General features: G+C 40.1%; 1 long non-coding RNA gene across 1 annotated transcript; it reads right to left on the reverse strand.

The window, feature by feature from the left end:
* Positions 1 to 7,038: 7,038 nt before the first annotated feature.
* Positions 7,039 to 10,224, reverse strand: LOC143411701 (uncharacterized). The gene is made up of 3 exons (XR_013092888.1): positions 10,176 to 10,224; positions 9,696 to 9,720; positions 7,039 to 7,082 (listed from the first exon to the last, which is right to left on the reverse strand). It is a non-coding gene; the product is annotated as an uncharacterized LOC143411701 (long non-coding RNA).
* Positions 10,225 to 22,552: the final 12,328 nt, after the last annotated feature.

Raw genomic sequence — 22,552 nt, forward strand, 5'->3', positions numbered from 1 at the left:
ATATTCTGAGGGTCAGACTAACACAGGATCACCCCCAGGACACTGGAAATAGCCAAGGCACAAAGAGGACCTCACCTGGAAAATGCACTGAAGGAGGCTGATTGTATGTGTAAGCCTGGCAGACTACACTGGTTGAATTTCATAAGGGAGAACACGCTAAGCTCCAGATGCTGTAGGAGGGAGCAGAGTGTGAGAAGATGGGGCTCCTCGGGTCTATTTTCTTCTCCCAGCATGACTGCATGTGCCTCCTGCTAGTCTCAGGGAACTATTTATCACTGTCCAGAAGTCATCTATGGGAAGGCTTCTCTATCCTAGGGTCTTCCAAAAATGCCTGCACAGTCTTCTCTGGCATTTCCTCCCACCTCCAGCCATACATACCTTTCCTCAGGAAGAATTTCCTATGTGGTCTTGCATGAGGGAAGGGGGCACTTGGTCACTTCCCCCTGCATGGACAGGCTCCCTGAGGAGAATCTCAGATTGACACTAACTCTCATCTGCCTCAGTTCATATCCCTGACCCTGGAATTCACCTTAGTTCAGAGGCAGGACCCTCCCTGCTTGAGGAATACTTGACAACTCATTTTTTAAAGCTCAGCCATGGAAACTGTGATACTGATGAACTTCACAGAAAATAGAAGACCTAAATTTGTTTTGTCCATCAGGACTGGATTGTGGTGCTGTTTAGCATGTCACATAAAGCATGGAAGATTAAAAAATGAGAATAAATGTAGCCACTGACAGTACACTGCAGAATGAGATGTGTCAAACACAATGTTTGAGACTAAAATTGGTGGTAAATCCACAAAAGTAGGCAGTAGATTAAGGAAAAAATGTATAACATGTGAAATGCATAAAAGCATGTCAACAAGACAGAAACATTAAATGAAATGCCAAAGATGAAACCAAAGTCCATGTGGGAGATACTGAGAGGACTATGAGGAATGTGAGGGTCCATGGTGACCTTATGCTGAGTCACTTGTCATCAGTGGTCTCTCAGCAGGGAGCTGCCAAGCCCATGAATAGGAACATGAAAGGGCAACAGCCCATCTGAACTAGACCTGGATTTAAAAAAAAAAAAAAAAAAGCTCAGAAGAATTGGAAAAGTGGGAAAGGGGCCAAAACCTGGAAAGTGACTATAACCAACGGTCAGGGAAGTCAAGGTGATATTTTGCCCAAAGCAGCTTGAAGGAAGTTGAATGCTGAACCTCCAACTCCTAGGTCTCTTTTGTCCCCACAGCTAATTTGAATGTCTTCCTATTAGTAGCATTCCCAGAGGGTTCATAACTTCCATGTTGACTAAACACACACTTACCCCCAAAATCTAGAGATGAATGAGAGTGGTCTCAGAGAGCCTGGCTGTGCTGTGCATGTGAGGACAGAAATCAATGAAAAAGATGTCCCTAAAAGGCACTCAGGGACTCTTATGGTTTGGATATAGGGTGTGCCACAAATATAATGGGGGACGCAATGCAAGAATCTTGAGAGGAAAAAATGAAAAGGTTGTGAGTTGTAAACTAATCAGTGGTTAAATCCAATGATATAGATGGTAACTATATGCAGGCAGATTGTGGCTGAATGAGGTTGTCTGGGGATGAGACTTTGGGGTTTCTATTTTGCTCCTGGTTTCTCTGGGACATAGAGGTCTCTCTGCTTCCTGATTTCATGATTCAAGATGCTTTTCTTCTCTATGTCATTTGGCCATGATATTCTGCCTCAGTTTAGAAACAGCAATTAAGATGACCATATATGAACTGACAAATCTCAAAGGCTGAGTCAAAAAAGAAAATTCCTCCTCTCATTTTTTCTTGTCAGATTTTGATCACAGCAACAACATACCTGACTAGTAATGGACCAGGAAGGCCATTGTATCCTCAGAAAGCTCCTCTGGGATAATAAATTCCATGGTAAATATCCTGATGCCCCATCTAGTACCACTCATTCCTTGCATTTTGTAAAATGAAGATTGAGCCAGATGTCCTAGTTATTCTGGGTTATGAAAGAGTTGAAGCATCAGAACCATGCTGGAGGTGAATCCAAGGACATGTGAACCACCTGACCCCTCCTCTCTATATAGTGGCCTAACAGATACACATATGCAGGCATGAGTCACAGGATTGAAGGGATTCACTTCTAGCCTCCATGGCTTGTACAACAGAGAGCATTCCTCCTACTACAGAAATATACATGTGATCAATTTTGAGAAATACACTGAAACTATCACATTATAAACTAAACATGGCACCATATTCCAATGAGTTTCTGTCAACCAGAAACTCATTGCCACTTCCATGATCACTCAGTCTCCACCTAAACATAATTATGATATCCAGGCTTCATGTAATAAGATGATCCACCAAACTGCCACCCCCCAAAATGTGCATCTTTTCCAAGCAAGAGAATACATTAAATCACCAGACCTTGCCTTTTCTCTGGTGGCAACAGCCCAGGCTGCACCAAGCATCATAACTGGGGCTGCACCTTTTCTCTGAGAAGTGACCCTGAGTACTCTTCTCCAGCTGACCCTACCATAATGCCTTTGATCAGACAAATTCAGACCTCTGTCCTGCCAAAAGGAACTCCTCACACTAATGCTGCAATTGTCCCTCCAGGGCCAGAGGCTGGGTTGATCTACACACCCTACAAATATCTTACATGTTGGCACCAGCCACTTCAGTTCTAGAGTACTCTATTGAACCCAATGGTGTATGAGGTGCAGTAGCTACTAAAGTTCCAAGGCACAGTATGTGTGTCCATCCTTTCCAAAGGATTATGACTGAAAGTGGAGCTGACATTGGCAACTAACCTATGAACTTCTGATCTCTGAACTCTTTGCCCAGTAATGACCTGACCGTGCCTGCCTGCTGATCACTTAAATGGTTATTGCTTTTGCTTGCCTGTGGTCAGTGCAGCAGGCTGAGGGACTTGTCTGTTCATTCATCTTACAATCTAGGCAAACAAAAGACAAATAAAATGTTGCCATCCAGCTCAGCATTTTGTCACCCAACTCCATCCCTGTGTGGATGCAAGGGGTTCTAGAACCTGTATTGAATAGTAGTAAACTATTAGGACCCAAGTCATCCTACAGTACTGATCATCTTTCAATTTATTACCCCAAGATTAAATTACATTTTCGTTTAATGTGCCACTGCTCTGACTTTGTGTTACACATGCTGTTGTTTGGATTTATTTACAATACAGGCTGTGCCATTATGATTTTAATTTTGTTATTTTAGTTGAATAACATGTAATACTCAAACACTTGAGGTGACAGTGAAAAATGATACTATAAATTCTTTCAGCTTCATTTCATATATATTTAACCTGAATATTTTGGATATTTATCAAAGTTCTTTTATGGGGAAAGAAAAATTATGAAATACTAGATGAGTAACATGTATGAGTAATGTTAGCTCTGAACAAATTTTGAAAATTTAGTTGACAAAATATTGGATCAATGAAAAAGAAGCATGAATTTTTAAATCTGAGTGCCTTAGTTCTCAGTACTACCATTCTTTTTTTCTTACATATTTTTTTAGTTATCAATGGACCTTTATTTTATTTATTTATATGTGTTGCTGAGAATCAAACCAAGGGCCTCACATAGGCTAGGTGAGTGCTCGAACATTGAGCTACATCCCCAGCCCATCATTCTTTTTTTTTAAAAAAAAACTTTTTAGTTGTAGATGGATGCAATGCCTTTATATTATTTATTATATATGGTGCTTAGGATCAAACCCATGGCCTCACACATGTGAGGTAAGTACTACTTAGCTACAACCCAAGTCCCTGCATTATCATTCTTTATTGAACTTATTTCTTATTGAAGTACATAGTTTTAACACATATTTTTACAGTATTATGTAATTTTAGCATGGTAAGATTGGAGTGATGCCCATATGTTACCATAGAACAGATATTTATATTTTGTCTAGATTTATTATTATCTTAGTAATTTTCATGCTCTCTCTATATAGAAACCAACCTATTTCCAATGAGACACATGTCATTTAATGTATTTATCACCATTGGTACAAGTTTATAATATATGTTTCCAACTTGTTTTATATGTATGTGATATATTACAAAAAATTCTTCTTGAGAAAAGAATATAAAATGTAAAACCACAATTTTTATAAATGAAAATTTCCAATTGTTTCCCAGCCCTTTCTTATATTGAGTGTCTTGACTTGAGATTTAATTAGCTATTAAATGGATAAATTAATTAAACAATTATGAAATTTAGTTGGAATTTTACTTAGCTTGCAATTTAATTATTCATTTCTTTATTGTACCTTGTCACCCACATCGTTAATTTAGTGAATGTTGTAATACCAACCTGAAAAGCAACCTAAAAAGCAAACTGAGGGGTATGGGAGGAGAGCACTGATGGTGATGGGGGTCACCAGGGTAACTACTTTGTAATTCATTGGGATCTACCTTCAGAACACCTACCTCTGTTTAGTGTGTTTTATTTTACAGAATGAGTTGAAAAAACAACTCTTACCAAGGAAATATAATTTTATATAAAAATTTAATAAGAAATACTAATATTAAAATTATTAAACAAAAAACGCATAAATCTGTAAATTCTATACATAATAGACTGTTGTGTCTTTGGAACCATAAAAACAGCTCCTTCTCCAAGTCTTGCTGGCTAATTCCAGGTCCTGCACACTACAGGTGTCATCTCTCCTGTGTCCCGGGGCCAAAATTACTTCTCTCCCAGGTGTTTTACGGAGTCTATAACACAGAATCAGGTTAAAAAAAAATGTCACTTTGGATGAGTTGCTGGCTACAGAGAGTGGCCAGAGCCACAATTGTTCTCAGGAAATGCAAGATGAATTGGGGCCCTGATCTTTCCTGGGCTCTGGGCAGGGAGCACTGAAGCAGGTATGTTGCCTTCAGCTGAGGCTGTTGTCTGTGGGCAGAGAATCTCTATGAATGTCCTCGGCAGCAAATTCTCACGGACATTCACCTTCAGAACCTTCTGAGGCTGCTCCCCTAGAGAGTAAACGTGAGGGAATAGGAAGGGTTCTCTAGGACATTTGGGTGTAAAGACTGAGTAGCACACATCTGGGACCCTGAGGAGCAGCCCCTGTGATGACACAGGGTGGAGCAAGGACCCTGCTCCTCCAGCCCTATCCTCTGTAGCTCCATCCTCAGACAGCTTCCTGCACTGATTTTAATCAAATTGCACCTCCTCTTGCATGGCCATGGTCACATGTAACTGGGGCCACTTCAGTGCTCTATTTCTTCTGATGGATTGCATAAAGTGCAACAAAGAAACTTAAGGAAGCAATGGAGAATATGTGATTTTGACCTCTCCTCTCCCTCACATTTTTTCCACACGCAAATTTCCTCTTCCTAAACTGCTTTATCACTTTTGCTGCATTGAGCCCACATTTTAAACCAGGAGAGGGCCCCTGGAAACAATTCATGTTATGGGAACTACTTTCCAATTGTGTAATCTTGACCTAGGAAAGGAAGGGTAAATTCATGCATGCTCAGAGTCATCAAAGGCAGAAGAACCCAGCTACTCAGTGGTCACTAGAACAGAGCCAGATTATTTATGTCTCATGCATCAGGCAACAACTCAGTATTTCTGATGCTCCCTACAACTCAAACTCAGTGTATGGGTATGCAGTATTGCTCAGCATGATTCAGTGATGTTGCCTGTGGTAAAAAAACTACGGAAAGACTAAGAATGTTAGTGCAGAGAGATTTAAGAGAAATTGAAGGTCCAAGGACCTCAAAGATCTGGATGAGGAAAGCACATTTAGAAAAGTTGTAAATATGGGAAAGATGAAACATAGAAAAGCTACAGAGGCTCTACATAAGAAAGGATAAATAAGAGCACCAATAGGAAATCAATTACGTACAGATTTCTGGTACTTTTCTCCTTCTCCTTCTCCTTCTCCTCCTCCTTCTCCTCCTCCTCCTCCTCCTCCTCCTCCTCCTCCTCCTCCTCCTCCTCCTCCTCCTTCTCCTCCTCCTTGTCCTCCTCCTCTGCATCAGTTTCTATGTCTTCCCTATGGACCATGGCCTTGATGGTAATGATGTGGCCTTAGAAAAAGGAAAGGCAGAGTTAAAGGTGAGAACTTGAGTTGCTCCATCTCCTGGTGTCCTAGAGACAAAGTCCAGCTCTCCATTCTTCCTCTTGTCTGCACTTCTGTCTCCTGGCCTCCATCACCTCACCTCTGCAATGAGAAACAGATCTAGGATACTAAGAGCACTTTTCCAGTTCACATTCTGCCACTGTACTCAGTAGGGATGTCTGTGTCATCCTGTTCCTCCATGAGGCAGCCACAGTCTCTCTGACTTTCCAGAGTTAGGCCTCTTGAATACAAGCACATTCAGATGTTCCTCCTAGTCCCAGGGCTTGGGAATTAGATGAAGACTGGAGGTTGGAAACATGCTCAAGGAGGAACTTCTCCCCACTCTTTTACAGGAGAACACAGTGACCTGTCAAGGGAGCACTGAAACAATTTTCTTTAAGTCCCTCACAGTTGGGAGTTTATTTTAAACCAGGAGTAGACAAAACACAGAAGAGAAAGTGCTGATCTAAGAAGAGAACATGCAGAGGGGAATTATGACTTCTTATTTACTGCTTATCACTAGTGAGAGCTTCAATTACAGTTTCACAAAGTCACTTTAAGAAAGTGGGCTCTGCTCTAGATTCCTTCCATTGTGCATCAAACCTAAAGTGCAGATCTTAATTCTTTCATGTACAATGAAAAAAAAATAGCCAACAATAAAAGCCAAGCTACTTGATGCTTAGAAGAGGCAAATTCAGGACAGAGTGGGACTTGCATGGAAGAGTGTGTTTAACTGTCAAAGCAGAAAAACGTCTTCTTACAAACAGGATGCTCAAAGTCATGAGGTCTACTAACTCTTACTTTTATAAAAGCAATACATATTGCTGTTTATTTTTATTTCACGCCAGTTCCTCATTTCCCACATTAGTTAGGTGAACTCAACTCCTAGAAGGAAACCTTTCCCATTCTCTCATACCCTTAGGGCTGTTCCTACCTGCAGTCTCTTCCTCGTCACTGCTTGAATCATAATCTTTGGTCCATGTCCAACCTTTAGAAATACAAACATCAGCAACAGCATTACTAAAGATTGTCTCATGCATTCTTTGTCACAATTAAGCTCATGATGGCTACTAGGATTGCATGATATTTGTCCCACACAGAATTGTGTGATTGAGGCTTGGTCCTTAGTATGGTAATAATGAGAGTTGTGGCACCTGTATGAGGAAGGGTCTCCTTGGAGGCAATGAGGTCATTTAAGGGTATGAGACTCGGAAGTAGGAATATAGATTTCTCAAATCTTGTTAGATCCTGGTTATATAAGAAGAGAAAATGAATCATCTTCTCCCTGCTGGCTTCCTGTCTCCCCATGTGATGTCTCCCTCCTGCACCTGCATCCATGCTGACACCACCAATCATGCAATGCAGCTAAGAGGGCATTCACTAAAGCCAACTGTTTGCCAGTGCCTAGCTCTTGTATCTTAAGAACTGTAAGCTAAACACACCTGTATAAATTATTCAGTCTCAAGGGTTTTCTTATTAGCAAGCAAAACAGAGTCATACTTAATATTAATGGTCAGGATCACCCTGATCTCTGTTCTGGCTTCTCAGACCATCTCTAAGCTCTGGGGAGTCAGAGGCCTCAAACAGGATGCTGCAAACAATTGCAAACCTTCAAGATAGAAGGTTTCAAATTTTAACTACTTTCTTCCATTGGCACATTATTACTCTCTCTTTGAAACAGACCAATTTGACATGCAAACCTTAATGCCAACAGTTTCAGGAATACAAACTCACAAAACATACACTGTGCCATCATCAGAGCAGCTGCCCATGAGAGAATGGGAATGTTCTCTGCCTTCTGCACATGGGTCTACTGGCCACTTGAAATGTGGAACTGGGATAAGACTTTGAAAGTTTTGTATTTAAATTTAAATAAAATTAAAAATATACACCATATCCAAATAGTGATTGCTATTTTTGATAACCAAGACCTGGAGTTCAAAGATGAAGCAAGCATGAATTTCCTTCCCCTAGGTTTCCTTGGACATCAGTTTGCTAGCATAAACTCACTGCTCATTTAAAAGTAGACTGTGGACTCATGCAAAAGGGTCAGGAACTCTCTGAGGGACTGAGTGCTCTGCATCAACAAAATCAATATTTAAATCCCGATGGCTCCCCACAAGGTTAGGCACATACTACTTAGAGCTGATGAGAAATGTGGGACACAGTGCTATCTTCTAAACTTCCCTAACGATTCTGACTGGTCCTGGTGAGATGCCAGGTGGATAACTGGCTCACTGTAGAGCCCCACATGCTGGTCAAGTGAGGTTTTACCACAGAGGGGCATTCATCAAATGCTGATAGGGACTAAGATGAAGACACTCTGCCCAGGGATGAGCTCAGTGGTCCCACCCTCACAGTGACCAGTCAGTGTCAGTATCCATGTATGTATGATTAGAAGGACCTAGACAGCATTTGAGACCAACAATGTGAAGACCTATGTGATATCCTGCAGGCCACACAGGAAGCAGCACAGACCTAAACTGTGGGATCAGACACCACTGCTGAGCTGAGCTTGATCTTCACTGGACCCCATCTTTTGCTCTGTAACTAGATGAGCTGCAGCTGCACTGGTCATCCCCCATGAAAATACCTACAGTTTAAACATGTTTCCCATAAAGTATTGTCTATCAAATGACCCAATAAGGCAGATTTCAATGTCAGTTGGAACATGCAAACAAACCCCTTCCTTAGCTACTGGAAATGCTGACCTGGGCATTTTCTCTGTCTCAAATTCCTACCATAAGTGAGCACAGTGTGCTGGTGGATCTGAGGGTTCCTGTTAAGTATTGACCCTGTCCAGAACTTTGTGCTTAGAATAGGAATTGGAAAATAAATTCTGACACCTCTCAGAGAAATGTATATGAACGTGAAAAGCTGTCATGAGTGAAGTGTGATGAACAATCAAATGCCCTGACTAAATACAGGGCCATTGACAGGTGATGTTTGTTATTAAATGAAGTTGCTACTGGTGCAGAGACAGGAATGAAACAGAGTTTTTTTCCTTATTGAGTGTTGTGAAAATTTTCCATGTTTGGATGGGATATATTTTGCATGTTAATTGAGGTATTCATGGCATGGAATGAACTGCACACAATGAAAATTCATCATTTGCTCTATTCACACATATACAAAATCATGATCTAATGGACATGGTGTTTTTTTGTTTAAACAGGTGGTCATTGGCATCTTGGTGTGTATATATCTAGAGAAACACAAATGTGCAAAAATGAATACAAAGGTACACTCAGAATCAAGTGACATGAATGTACCCAGAGAAACACATACAAATCTCTTCTGGAACTAACCACATCATTCAACTCACACAGGTGCTATCAGGAACTATGGAGAATGGCCATAGTTTTTCTTGTGTGTTTTTTTTTTGTGTGTGTGTGTATGTGTGTGTGGGTGTATCCATATGTTTGTTTGTGTGTGTGTGTGTGTGTGTGTTTAATCAATTTGGACCACAAGCTCCTCACTTCTCATTCTCAAGGAGGTAGTGAAATTTCTGAGACTCTCAACTCAAAAGGAAAGAAGACTGTCCAACCCTTGGCATCATCTACATTTTGCATCAGGAAGAGATTGAGGCCAGGATACATACCAATTATGGGTCCTCTTGAATCCTCCTGTAAATACAGAAAAGGAGTCACTATGAGGATCAAGCCATGCTCTATCCTGTATGCACAAGTCCTTTTTTATTTTTTGATATTAGAAAATCCAATGAGAAAGTGGTTAATTCAAGGAAACTCAAAGGCAAGGACAAAGCAAATGTACACTCACCAAATGACACAAGCTTCTCTAGGGGAATTTGTGTCACAGGTCTATATGAAGTGATAAATAAGGAATTCAATGGCCAGGAGGAAAAAACCACAGACAGGCACAAAGCTTGCTATTATACAGTGTGAATCTGATATTCTTTCTTGTGAATGTTGCCTTCAGTGAGGTCTCAGTTGGCAACAGACACCCCCATAAAAATCTGCACACACAGAAAATTGTTTGTCATCTCCAAGAAATCATATTACAAGAGAAAGATAAACTAAAAAGTAACACTTGGATTTCAGAGGAAGAAAAACAAACTTACCATGGCTTTTGATGGGGCCTCCTGACCCATGCTTTCTCCAGGAATGAACTCCACCATTCCATTTGGGGGAACTAGGAGGATGCAGAAAGACTATTATTATATGGCTTATTGCGTATGAATTTTTCAGGGTATTTCTTGATATGAACAGCAGTGAAAATACACAGCAAAGAAAAGAACAAGAATTAATGAGAAGCAGAGCCTTTGGTTTTCCAGCTAGACTAGAACCACGTGTGATATGTACATTTGAAATTTTGTACCCCTAGGTATATATCTTTCTAGGGATGACCACTGAGGCCACTTTAAAAGTATGGAAAATATCTCACATCTCTGTAGGAGATATGAGTACACTAATACATTGGAATAATCTGGAGTGTGATATATCACTAAGTGATGAATACATTTCCCTATCCAAAGCATCACCATCAGGATAATTTCCTGAATTCTTATATCTTCTATCACTTACAGAGTCAAGAATCTGAATCTTTTCACTCAGCATCATCTCTATCTACCGAGTGGGCCTAGTAACCAGAACTTAATATCTGTGTGTCATGAAGTGTGAAGGAATTGTATCATACAAATCATGCATTAGTGTTGGTTTTTATTTTTAGAAAATGGACTCTTTTGCTGGGCATGTTAGAACAGAATTTCTGAGGAAGCTCCCACAGCCTCACAAATGCATACACAATTATTACACATGGACATGCTCAGAGATACCTCCCCACCTTCATTCACATAAATGCACACCAACAAAAAGACAGCTGTTTCAGGATCATGGTAGATGGCCACAATCCTTCACTGGATTTTTGCTTTGTCACCAAATCCCAATCCTCATTTCCAAAAAAAATATCTAAATCCAGGATAACTTTTTTCATAGAGACAGGAAGGAATGTGTGACCTATCTAAGTACAGAGGTTTTCCTCAGTATGTTAGGAAGTTGAGAATACTTACATTTCCCATTTGCTGCAGAGGATACCTGTAGTTCCAGAAAAGAAGACAGTGTGAGCAGGAGATCATTTTCGCAAGTCTATTGTTGGCTGTGGTGACATTAGATAACTAGATGGGAAAATGCAGTTGGAGCAAAGATCACAAAGTAAGGCAGAGAGGGCACTTGTGAAAATACTAGAGCTTTGCATGAGAGATTTCTCAGGTACAATTTTATGACATGCACAAAATTCATTTTCTACCAAGGAAAAGTGCCACTGAGGAAAATGCTCACTGCAATCATTTGACAATGGTTGTTGTCATATGTGAATGTCATCTTGAATCATTCTCACAAGTAATAGATGTATAGTCATAATTTCACCACAAAAGAAATTGTATGAGTCACCTATAATGATCACTGTCATATTTTCATGCAGGAATTTGAATTAAAAGGAACAGAACAACACTTATATCTTAGACAAAGAAGAGTCACATTACCTCAGCAATACAATTTATTTGGTCTCCTCCCAAATCCACTGATGCCACTTGCATGATGACCTGATTGCCATCTAGAGAAATACAGGGTCATTGTCAGTACATTGGTTTGCTGATGAATTACTCCAGGGGCTTCCTTACTGTGGACATGGGTCTAGAGTGTATGGAGATGGTTGTATAACACACACAGGCTCCGTTACTGCTGGAATATGATTGTTTCTGAATGGCAGAGGAGCATACCAGGAAACAAAAATTAAAAATATAGAATAAATGGAAGGAACTACAATGAGAAATGAAATATTCTATTGTTACTCTAGTAGTTTCAGCATTCCTTCATAACACTTGACAGATCCATCAGGAAGAAAAGAAAAAGTATACTCTTGAATCAATCATCGCTATTGTGGGTCATATTACTTCCACCCCAATACATGTTTAAGTCCTAACACCAGTACCTCCAAATTTTACTGGGTTTGAAATGAGAGTCATTGTGATCTTAGCAATTAAAGGTATCTTCTTGGAGCAGGGTGGACCCATTCTGCAAATAGGGCATCTGTTATCATAAGAAGTTGGGGCACATTCATGAGGGACTAATGCCATGTGATGATGGAAGCAGAGAGTAAAGTGCTGCAGTTGAAAACCAAGCAGAACAATGATGGCCACCAAACCATAGAAGTTAAGAATGGGCAGGAAAAATTCTTCCCTAAAGTTTTCAGAAGTAGCATGTTTCTGCTAACAGGTCAATGTGGGATTTCTAGGGAATAGAGCTCTAAGATAGTATAGTTGCATTACTTCAACCCAAGAAAGCTGGTAATTAGATTTGGAAACCCTAGGAATTTACCAACACAATTATCATTCACATTGATCTAATTGGCATTTGTACAAGTACTTCATACAACCACAAGAGAATAAAATTTGTCTTCAAGTTCACATGAGTTATTCATCAAGATGGAGAATATTTTGGCCTTAAACATTCCTTGGTGTCTTAAGATATTGTGCAAATGTGCTGTCAGGAAAAGGGAAGTTGGCAGATTGGAGGAAGGATGCACCCAGACTTAGAAGGCAAGAAGACTGCTTCTCAGTGGGGGGGAAACTAAAGGAACTCACCAAAACTTAATAGTGAATGAAAAAAATCATAGAGGCATATAAAGTCAGAAAATTAAGTAAAAGAAATAATTCTTTAAAATATGGAAGCAAATTTAAGGTGGAGAGAACCTTTATTTCTTGCAGCTCCACAATCTGTAATGCAAGCAGTGCGAATAGTCCTTCCTCTCAGGTGGACAAAGGAGGGGTTTCCATAAAACTCAATAGTGGACACTCAGGGAATCTTAGAGAATCAGAAACTTGGGTACATTAAATAAAGACAAAAAAAAGAAAGTACATGGGATCTAAGCTGGTGGTGGCAGAAGCAGCAGCTGCTATAGCAGCAGGAATAGTGGCACTGCTAGATCACATAGGGAGGGAACATGCACAGAACAAAATAGACAGATTTAGTTGAAAATCCTGAGGTCAGAGAGGCAACATTCCCTTGGCTGAAGAAGAGACTTCTTTGAACTGTACACTGGTGCAAGAAGGGAGCTCTGTGATTCCTGCTGTCCCCAGAGAACAAAGCAGGAGCCTTCTTACCACAGCCAAGTTGATGGTGCCAAGAATTTTCACCAGAAGAATTCTACACCTGGTGAATTTAGGAATGTATCAGGAGGAAATATCAGCACTCATAAATCAATAGCATTACTATATTCCAACATTGATGGCACTGATGTAGAATTCCAAAAACCATCCCTTTTACAATAATCTGAAAAAGCCCCTGAGAATGAATATACCCAAGAGGGTGTAAGATCTCTACATTGAAAACTATAGAATGCTGGAAAAAATTGAAGTTGATCTCAGAAGGTGCAAAGAACTTCTGTGTTCTTGGATAGCCAGAATTAATATTGTCAAAGTGGCCATACTATCAACAGCAATAATCAGATTCAATGAATTCAATACAATCCCTTTCAAACTACCAATAATGTTTCTCATAGAATTGAAAAACCAACCCGGAAATTCACTTGGGATAACAACAACAACAACAATTTTCCAAAGCATATCTGAACAAGAAAAACTATTGTGAAAGCCATCACAATACCCAATTTTAAATTTTACTATAGAGATGAGTAGCAAAAACAGTATGGTATTGAATTTAAAATAGATATGAAGATCCATGAAATAGACTATACCACACAGAGACAACCCACATGATACTTACAGCCACCTGAACCCTGACAAGGGCACCAAAAATGTGTTGGAGAGGACACCATGGTTTAAACAAATGGTATTCGGAAAACTGGATACCCATAGAAATACTGCAAGTATAGGAGAAATAGGGTACACCGACACAATGTTGGTGAGACTGTAAATTATTAGGACAACTCTGGAAAGCAATGTGGGGATTCATGAAAAACCCAAGAGTGAAACACACAAGCCTCAGCTATTACATTCCTCTTTGCTTATTCTTTAGAACTGCAAGTCAGCATAATATAGTGATACAATCACTTCAATGTTTGTAGCATTCACCATAAATACATTGTAAGATCAACTCAAGTGTCCATCAACAGTTGAATGAATCAAGTGCACAAAATTAAAAGGTAGCTAGATCTTTACTTCTGGACCTGCAGCACTGCTGAATGACTCAAAGCACATCATTTTGTACACATCAAACAAAAAAAGAATTGGAATTCTGAAAAAACTAGAATCATTATTGCAGAGTGGACCCAATGACAGGATTTCCACAGTACCTTTTTTGGACTTTTCCTTGGGCACAAGGATGTTTGGGGGCAACAGGTGGACCCCTCTGGACCAAGGCCTTTGGATGCCTTCTGTGTGTTTTGATGTTTTCCAGTGCTCATGTGGGAGGCAAGAGCCTGGGAAATGGGATAAAACAGAGTTAGCTGTTGACAACGTGCTATCAAGAAAAACAATGGGTCAACAATAGTAATTCAAATAATGATTTAAACAGTTTTAATAGATAAGTGATAATCTAGAATATCTGGAGGTATAATTTGAGCTTTGAATTCAAGTATATTATACACAAAGAGCATGCCCAGCATCTTAAATATTTTCTTATTTTTTCCCAGTGAGAAGAACTCTGTCATTTTCATCAACAAGGTTGATAATTACATTAACTGAAATAAGTCAGGCACAGAAGGACAAATGGTGCAAAATATCAGTCTTTTGTGGAGACTGAAGCTGCAAAATATCACTCTTTTGTGGAGACTGAAAAATTGATTGCATAGAAGGTGAGAGTAGAATATTAGTACAGTAGGGGAGACAATGTTACAATTGAGTATTAGAAAAAACAAATTCTGATATATTTTTGCAGTCTGTGAGCAGAGTTAAATATTACAAAATCTGGGTCTGGGGTTGTAGCTCATTTAGAGAGTGCTTGCCTAGCATGTGTGAGGCACAGGGTGTGATTCTCAGCACCACATTTAAATAAATAAATAAATAAATGTGCATAAATAACTAATACAAATTTTAAAATATAACAAAATCTATGTTTAATAAAATTTGAAGGATGGATGTGAATGTTCTTAGATTTCACACTACTGAACTCATTTTTCACCATTGGGGCAGCAAAGCACCTATGACAGATTGGGCTTTAGGATGACATTGCAATGTGTGAGGTCTACAACCCAACAGATTATTGTATGCATAAACAATTACTAAGGCAGAATCATAGAAAGGCAGAGGAAATAGTAACCATAAGCAGAGGCTGTGGTTATGTGGCTTTTGTTCAAATCCTACCTCAAAATTTAAATACTTGTGCTGTTAAATAAACCCCTCTGTTTCTCAATTGTTTGCAAAAAGTGTGCATCTGATCCATTTAATGGTATAAGGCTGACAATGATTACATCCATGCATCTTTAAGAGGACTGGTGTGCCTCATATGGGTGCTAATGTGTCCTGTCATTAAATAGGATACTTCATTAAATGTGTGGAAAAATAAGCTCAATTGTTGACAATGTTTGAACAGAGAGGTGTCAAACAGAGGTCATCCTCCAGAGCAATGGGTGAAGAAAGTCTATTCCTCATACTATACAGATGAATATGTGTAAAGCTCATGAAGAATATCTGTGACCTCCTGTGACTCCATATCAGCCTAAAGGGATGGGTGAAACAGAGTCTGTCCACCACAATTTTGAGTTTAGGTGTTTGTAATTCAGAGATTTTATGTGACTTGCCTAGATTCACAACAGTGATGAGCGTGGATGTGGGACAGGAATGTAGCTATTTACCTGGGACCAGAGATTCCTGAGCACTTGAGTCCTCTAGTGGATTCCCTAGAACCAGGAACCCAGACCTCTTCTCAGTCTTTCTCAAATACTCCTTCCCTGAAGCCTCTTTAGTAAGAGGATTCAGTAGCAGACAGGTGAATTATACCAAGAGAAATGTTCCAGTCATAACCCAGGCTTCTGCCTCTTCATCACAATTTCTGACTTAAAAAATGATGATTTCATGCAAATGAAGCCTATATGAAGGTCGAGAGTAGAGTACACACTTGTAACCACCCTCCCCCAGGGTCTTCTCACTGCCAGCTGCCTCTCAGTGAGCCTTCCTGATGAGTAGTTGATGACCCAAATCATCAGGGCTCTGTGGGGCTCATAAACTGTTTGAGAACTTAGGACATTCTAAACCAACTGCCACTTGATGGATGTGCCAAGAATGAAGTTTCCTTGTGCTTTTCTCACCTGAATGGCCTGTTAATGTGAATTAATGGGGGAAAACAGATACCTTGGAATGATTTCCATTTAAAAATCTGGCCTGCCCCATGTCTGCAGACTAATATTCTGGCTATCACCTGAGCAGCCAGACAAGGCCTGGTTGAAAACGTGGTTGCTGCAGATGCACCAGCTCTGATCTGGCATATTCCTTCTCCTGGTCTTCCACACCTCTTCCTAGATCCTGCAGGGCCAGAGGCCATAGTTATCTGCCTACATGGATCCACCAGTAAGTACAAGCTGTGAACCTCCACCAATGGATCCTCCTTGAAGATCCCTGAGACCCTCATTTCCTCCATTATCAGATGACCCTCCTTTGACCTCATAGCACTGTCCTTTTTGCCTTCTTCCCAGTAGCCCCCAAACACCAGGAATCCTATAGTCATCAACCACTTGGAAACTTTCCCTGAAATCTTGCTCCTCTTTCCTTTCTACAAATGTCTTAATTTAGACTTCTCTAATATTATGTTTATATCTTCATATACATTCAGTTGAGTTTGGCCTCTAATTGCCCTTTCATGGGATATATATTGCCTTACTTAGCATCCATTTACTCTCTCTCACTTTATTTCTTCATCTCATGAAACCAAGGTGGATGTCCTCCCCCTTTTTATTTATTCTCTTTAAGAGCACACATGATATTGGCCTTAGGAGTGGTTCATTTTTCTAAATTTAGAAAAACATTTTCAATAACCAGGTCAATAGTACAATCAAATATATGAATTGAGTGATAAAACAATATCACCAAATACTTAAACCTCAGGAGAGAACATTCAGGGTCAGAGATGAAAAAAATCAAGAGAAAAATATATTCAGTAAATGTTAACTGCCCTTTGAAGAAACAGCCTTGAAAATATCACTGACAACATACCTTTCCCACAGCAGTTTAGATTTCCCATGATCGACCAGGAACTCAAAACCTCCCTACTCTTCTCCAACCTTAACTGACACCAACTCACTCACCACACCAACTGAGTGGAAATGGCAGGTAAGATGTGCATCCCACATTACCATGGTGACTGGTCAACATGAAACTTTCATTGTGAGCACATGCCACATTCTGAGCTGCTACTGTTCTCTTAGTAAGTGTATTTTCATGTCCAAGTGTGTTATTGGAGAGTGTGTGATTATTGCTTTAAAAATTGAAACTTAGACCCACATATTAATATTCTATATTTATGAAAATATGTTAAATCAGGAAAAAGGATTTTGCCCTTCAAATATTTTGATCATATAATTATGGGTTGAAAGGGAGGCATAGCTATAATTTTGAGAATCAAAATAGGTTCCATTTCTGGCTTGAATGCCAAACCTACAGATATCTCAATATTTCTGAATCTCCAGACATTTTTAGATAGAAAAATTTAAGACTTCTTTTTGATTCAGAATGAAAATATACACAAAGCATTGTATTTTAATAATTGGAGAGATTTTCCAGTGGGATTTCAAGATTACATCCCCCTTATTTGAAATTTGAAAACAAAACTGTTTTCTATTCAGTAGGATTTAATCCAGTCATTTGAATTAATCTTCTTCTTCCATGACTCCTGATGATAAATCCATTTTTTTTTTTTTGCTTATCACCTGACCCTGCCATCTCATACCACAAGAAGTCATGCTTGAAGATTCCCATGATGAGGTCTAAACAAACAAGGTATGCAATACCTCCACATTGTCAAAGCTATCTATGCTAATCCCAAGGCCAACATCATTCTAAATGAGAAAAACAGAAAGCATTTTCTCTAACAAAACTCAAGCAAGACAGGGATGTCCTCGTTCATCCCTTCTATTCAATATAGTCCTTAAATTCCAGTCAGAGGAATCAGACCAATGAAAGAAATTAAAGGGATATGAATAGAAAAAAAGAACTCAAATTTTCACTATTTGCTAATGACATACTTCTATATTTAGAAGATCCAAAAAAAAATCCCCCAGAAAACATCTAGAACCAATACATGCATTCAGAAAATTAGGATATAAAATCAACACCCATGAAACAGATGCATTTCTATACATAAGCAATGAATCTACAGCAAGAGAAATTAGGAAAACCTCCCCATTCACTCTAGCCTCAACACAAAGTAAAACACAACAAACAAACAAACAATAACAACAACAAAAAAAACTTGGGAATCAATCTAACAAAAGAGGTGAAAGACCTCTACAATGAAAATTAAACAATACCAAAGAAAGTAACTGAAAAAGATCTTAGAAGATGGAAAGATTTCTCATGCTCTTGGATAGGCAGAATTAATATAGCCAAAATGGTCATACTACCAAAACATTTACAAAGATTTAATGCAATTCCTATTAAAATCCCAATGACATTCTTTTTTTATTAAAAGCACCAGGCTAAGGCTAATGCTCTCCCACATGGGGTCTCTCCCCTGGGGCCTCCTGACCCTCTTTCTGGCTTTGGCTTATGCTTTCCCTCAGGGGAGTCATTCTCTGGGGGATCTTCAGGACCTTCTTTTTGCTTGGGGATTTTTTTTTATTTCCCAAGTTGCATCAACCTGGGAGGTTCTCAGGATATTTATCCTGGCCCCAGCAACTCAGGAAACTCTGGTCACACCAGCATCTCTGGACACATTGAGGAGCTATTCCCTCCTGGAACCCCACTGAAGCCCACAAGCCAGGTGGATAGGTCACTACAGGAAGCACTTGGGGTGCAACTGCTGCCACTGCTATGGCTGTTGCTCCTGCTGATCCTGATTTCATTATTACAGGGGCTTGTAGAGGAGTATGGGAATCCCACTGGGATTGGCACTGGATGGGGCACAGACATTTGCACATGGGGTTGCATTGCCTGGGACCAAGGACATGGGTGTCCTGGCACACAAAGCAAAGGTGCTGGGGCTGGCATCTGGGCCTCCAAATGTGGCATGCCTTGTGCTCCAGGTGCCACCACCTCTGCCTGCTCCTCTCCTTCCAGGAGCCATGCCACAGCACCATGCTGTTGGGCTCCCATAACAGGTACAACCTTTGGGTGCAATGCTGACCTACCAATGCTGACCTGTCAGCCTGAAGTAGCCTCCCACAGAGCACTTCACACTCATCCATCACCTGCTGCAAGGCAACCTGAGTGAAGCTCACCTGAGAGGTAGCATCATCATGCTCCTCACACAGCCATTAAAGCTCAGAGGCCAAAGCCCAGCAAGCCGCCTCGCACTCCTCACTCCTCCACCTGATCCTGCAGCTGACAGACCTGACTCCCCTGCTGATCCCCCTGCCGGGCCACCACTTGCACGTTATCCACAAACTTCAGTTTCTCTCTTTTAGTACTGCAAGTGTTTCATATTGGTTAGTCATTGTGAAACTTAAAGCTCTTTACAAGCATTTCAGTGAATGAATGAATGATACTCATTTCCCAATGTTTACACTGTGATCTTAGTTTTCAGTTGTATAGTAAATTGTTCATTTCCCATGAAGGATGAGGATGGAGCCAGACAGTATCAATTTGGTGACCACGCATCTTTAGGTGTGTAGATATTTGAGCAGGTGAAGTCAGGTATTTAAAGCAGCAGGCGTCCACCAACCTCTGCTGGTCCTGGGGCTAACTTGGAGGTCCTGATAGGTTAATCTAGGGCATAGGAGATGGCCACCAGGGTGCTCAGGCCAGTCCCCTGTTATCTACCTGACTCTGGAGGAGGCTGAGAACCTCTGGGGCTGTTTGCTGTGGTGCCCCTATGGCTGGCCTGCAGCAGGTTTCAGAGAATCTTCTGGCCATATGTCTGGGCCTAGTCTCCTCTGCAGGGTCTGGCAAGGAGTAGACAGAGAGGCCTGGGTGTACAGAGGGGAGGTCTTGAGACAGGACGCCATGGAGTGGAGACCCATGAGGTGCAGAAAGGGGTGAGAGTGGTGGGAGAGGAGAAGGGCTGCAGAGGGTGGAAAGAGCCTGAACATGCTCCAGACAAGGAGCTCCAGCAGGGAGGATCATACTCAGCTCAGGCAGCCATTGACCTGGTTGGGGGAGCCATTGACCCAGTCTGTACCCCACACCAGCAGTCCACTGGGGGATCCTTCACAATTCCCTTTTCATCCAAATGTGGATAAAACCTGCAGGACTGGGATGGCTGACCCAGCCCCTCTCAGCCTTGCTCATGATTATGTGTCTGTTTCACTGTGGAAACCTCACATCCTCCTCCCTGTCTCATGATCACTGTCATCCCATAGTGAGTGTGTTTGGTGCTGAGGACTGAGGCCATCTGTGTCAGCCAGACACTTGTGTTCAGGAGGATGCAGGAGTAAATACTACCTAAGTAAATCTTTACTTCGGGACATTCTTGAAAAACAGTTGTCCAGAGAAACAGTTGGCTGCATTGAGCTCTCAATTTTCACCCATGCAAGTTGTTTTATTATTAAAAACTGATCATCATATCTTTTCCCCTCATATCCTCACCAACAATTATTGTTGCTTATATTCTCCATGATTACCTTTCTGACTGGAGTTAGAAGAAATCTTAGAATGTTTGATTTACATTTCTTTAATTACTAGAGATGTTGGATTTTTTTCATATATTTATAATCAATTGTATTTCTTCTTCTGTGACGTGTCTAGTTCTTTAGCAATTTATTGTTGGGTTATTTGGTTTTGTTTGTTTGTTTTGTTTTGTTTTTGGTTTTGTGTTAAGTTTTTTTAGTTCAATAGGTGCAACCATTATGGAAAGATGTATGGAGATTCCTCAGAAAACTTGAAATGGAACTACCATTTAACCTAGCTTTCTTACTCCTTGGTTTATACAAAAGGACATAAAATCAGCATACTTCAGTAATGCAGCCTCACCAGTTTATATCAGGTCAATTCACAATAGCAAAACTATGGAATCAACCTAGGTTCCCTTCAACAATTGATCGATAAAAAAGATATAGCATATATATGCAATGCAATATTACTCAGCAGTAGAGAAGAATGAAATTATGGCATTTGCCTGAAAATGGATGGAGCTGAAGAATATCATGCTAAGCAAAATAAGGCAATCTTTTTTGATAATGTTAATTCTTTCTGTCCAAGAGCAAGGTAGATATTTCTGTATTCTAAGGTCTTCTATGATTTCTTTCTTTAGGGTTCTGTAGTTTTCATTGTATAGGTCTTTTACTTTTTTCTTTGATTCCCAATTATTTTACTTTGAAGTTTATGCAAATAGGGTAGTTTTCCTCATTTCAATCTCAGAGGATTTGTCACTGGTATACAGAAGTGCCTTTGACACATGGGTGTTGATTTTATATTCTGCTACTTTGCTGAATTCATTTACTAGTTCTAGAATTTTTCTCGTAGAGCTTTTTGGGTCTTCTAGGTATAGGATCATATTGTCAGCTAATAGTACTAATTTAAGTTCTTCTTTTCATATACATATCCCTTTAATTTCTTCCATCTGTCTAATTGCTCTGCCCAGTGTTTCAAGAACTATGTTGAATAGAAGAACAAAGGCCAAATGTTTTCTCTGATAAGTGGATGCTGATCTCTTAAGGGGGAGTGGGAGGAAAGAATGAAGTAACTTTGGATTGGGCAGAGGAGAGTGGAGGAGATGTGGAGCTGGGAAGGATGGTGGAATAAGACAGACATTATTACCTTGTAAACATTAATGATTTTGTTTCTGGTGAGTCTCTGCACCAGGTATATCCAGAGGAATGAGAAGTTGTGCTCCATTTGTGTACAAAGTGTCAAAATGTATTCTCCTGTTATGCAAAACTAATTGGAACCAATTTTTAAAAATTTAATAGCATTGAAAGACTAGCCATAGATTAGGGCTGAATCCCATGATCATTCACACATTCTGGTTTCTTGATCTCTTTCATGGACCTGTCTTTGCTTTATTTGGTGCCATTTTTCCCTCCTCCTAGGGGAGTACACTATGAAATAATCTGCATCCCTGTCCCAGAATGTATCTCCACAAGGACAAACATGGACTTGCTTTTGTGCTACACAATGTTTAGTTTTGATCTGATTTAGGAGGCATGTGAGCATTTCTTCTTGGGTGTAAGAATATGGAGGTCCTTGCTCTCACCTAAGTCCCATGTGCACACTTCTTCATTGTATGAGCTGTTGGACAACCTTGTCCTCAGACACTGAGAACTGCTTTGGTCAGGTCAGCATGTGTCATGCTGTCCATGCCATCCTACAGGCTCACAATCTTTTGTTTTCTCTGCCAAGGCCAACCTGTCAAAGGAGGTCCTTTTCCTGACCCATTCTGTTCAAATGCAGGG

This window comes from Callospermophilus lateralis, chromosome 1, assembly GCF_048772815.1.
Source record: "Callospermophilus lateralis isolate mCalLat2 chromosome 1, mCalLat2.hap1, whole genome shotgun sequence".
Taxonomy (NCBI): Eukaryota; Metazoa; Chordata; class Mammalia; order Rodentia; family Sciuridae; genus Callospermophilus; species Callospermophilus lateralis.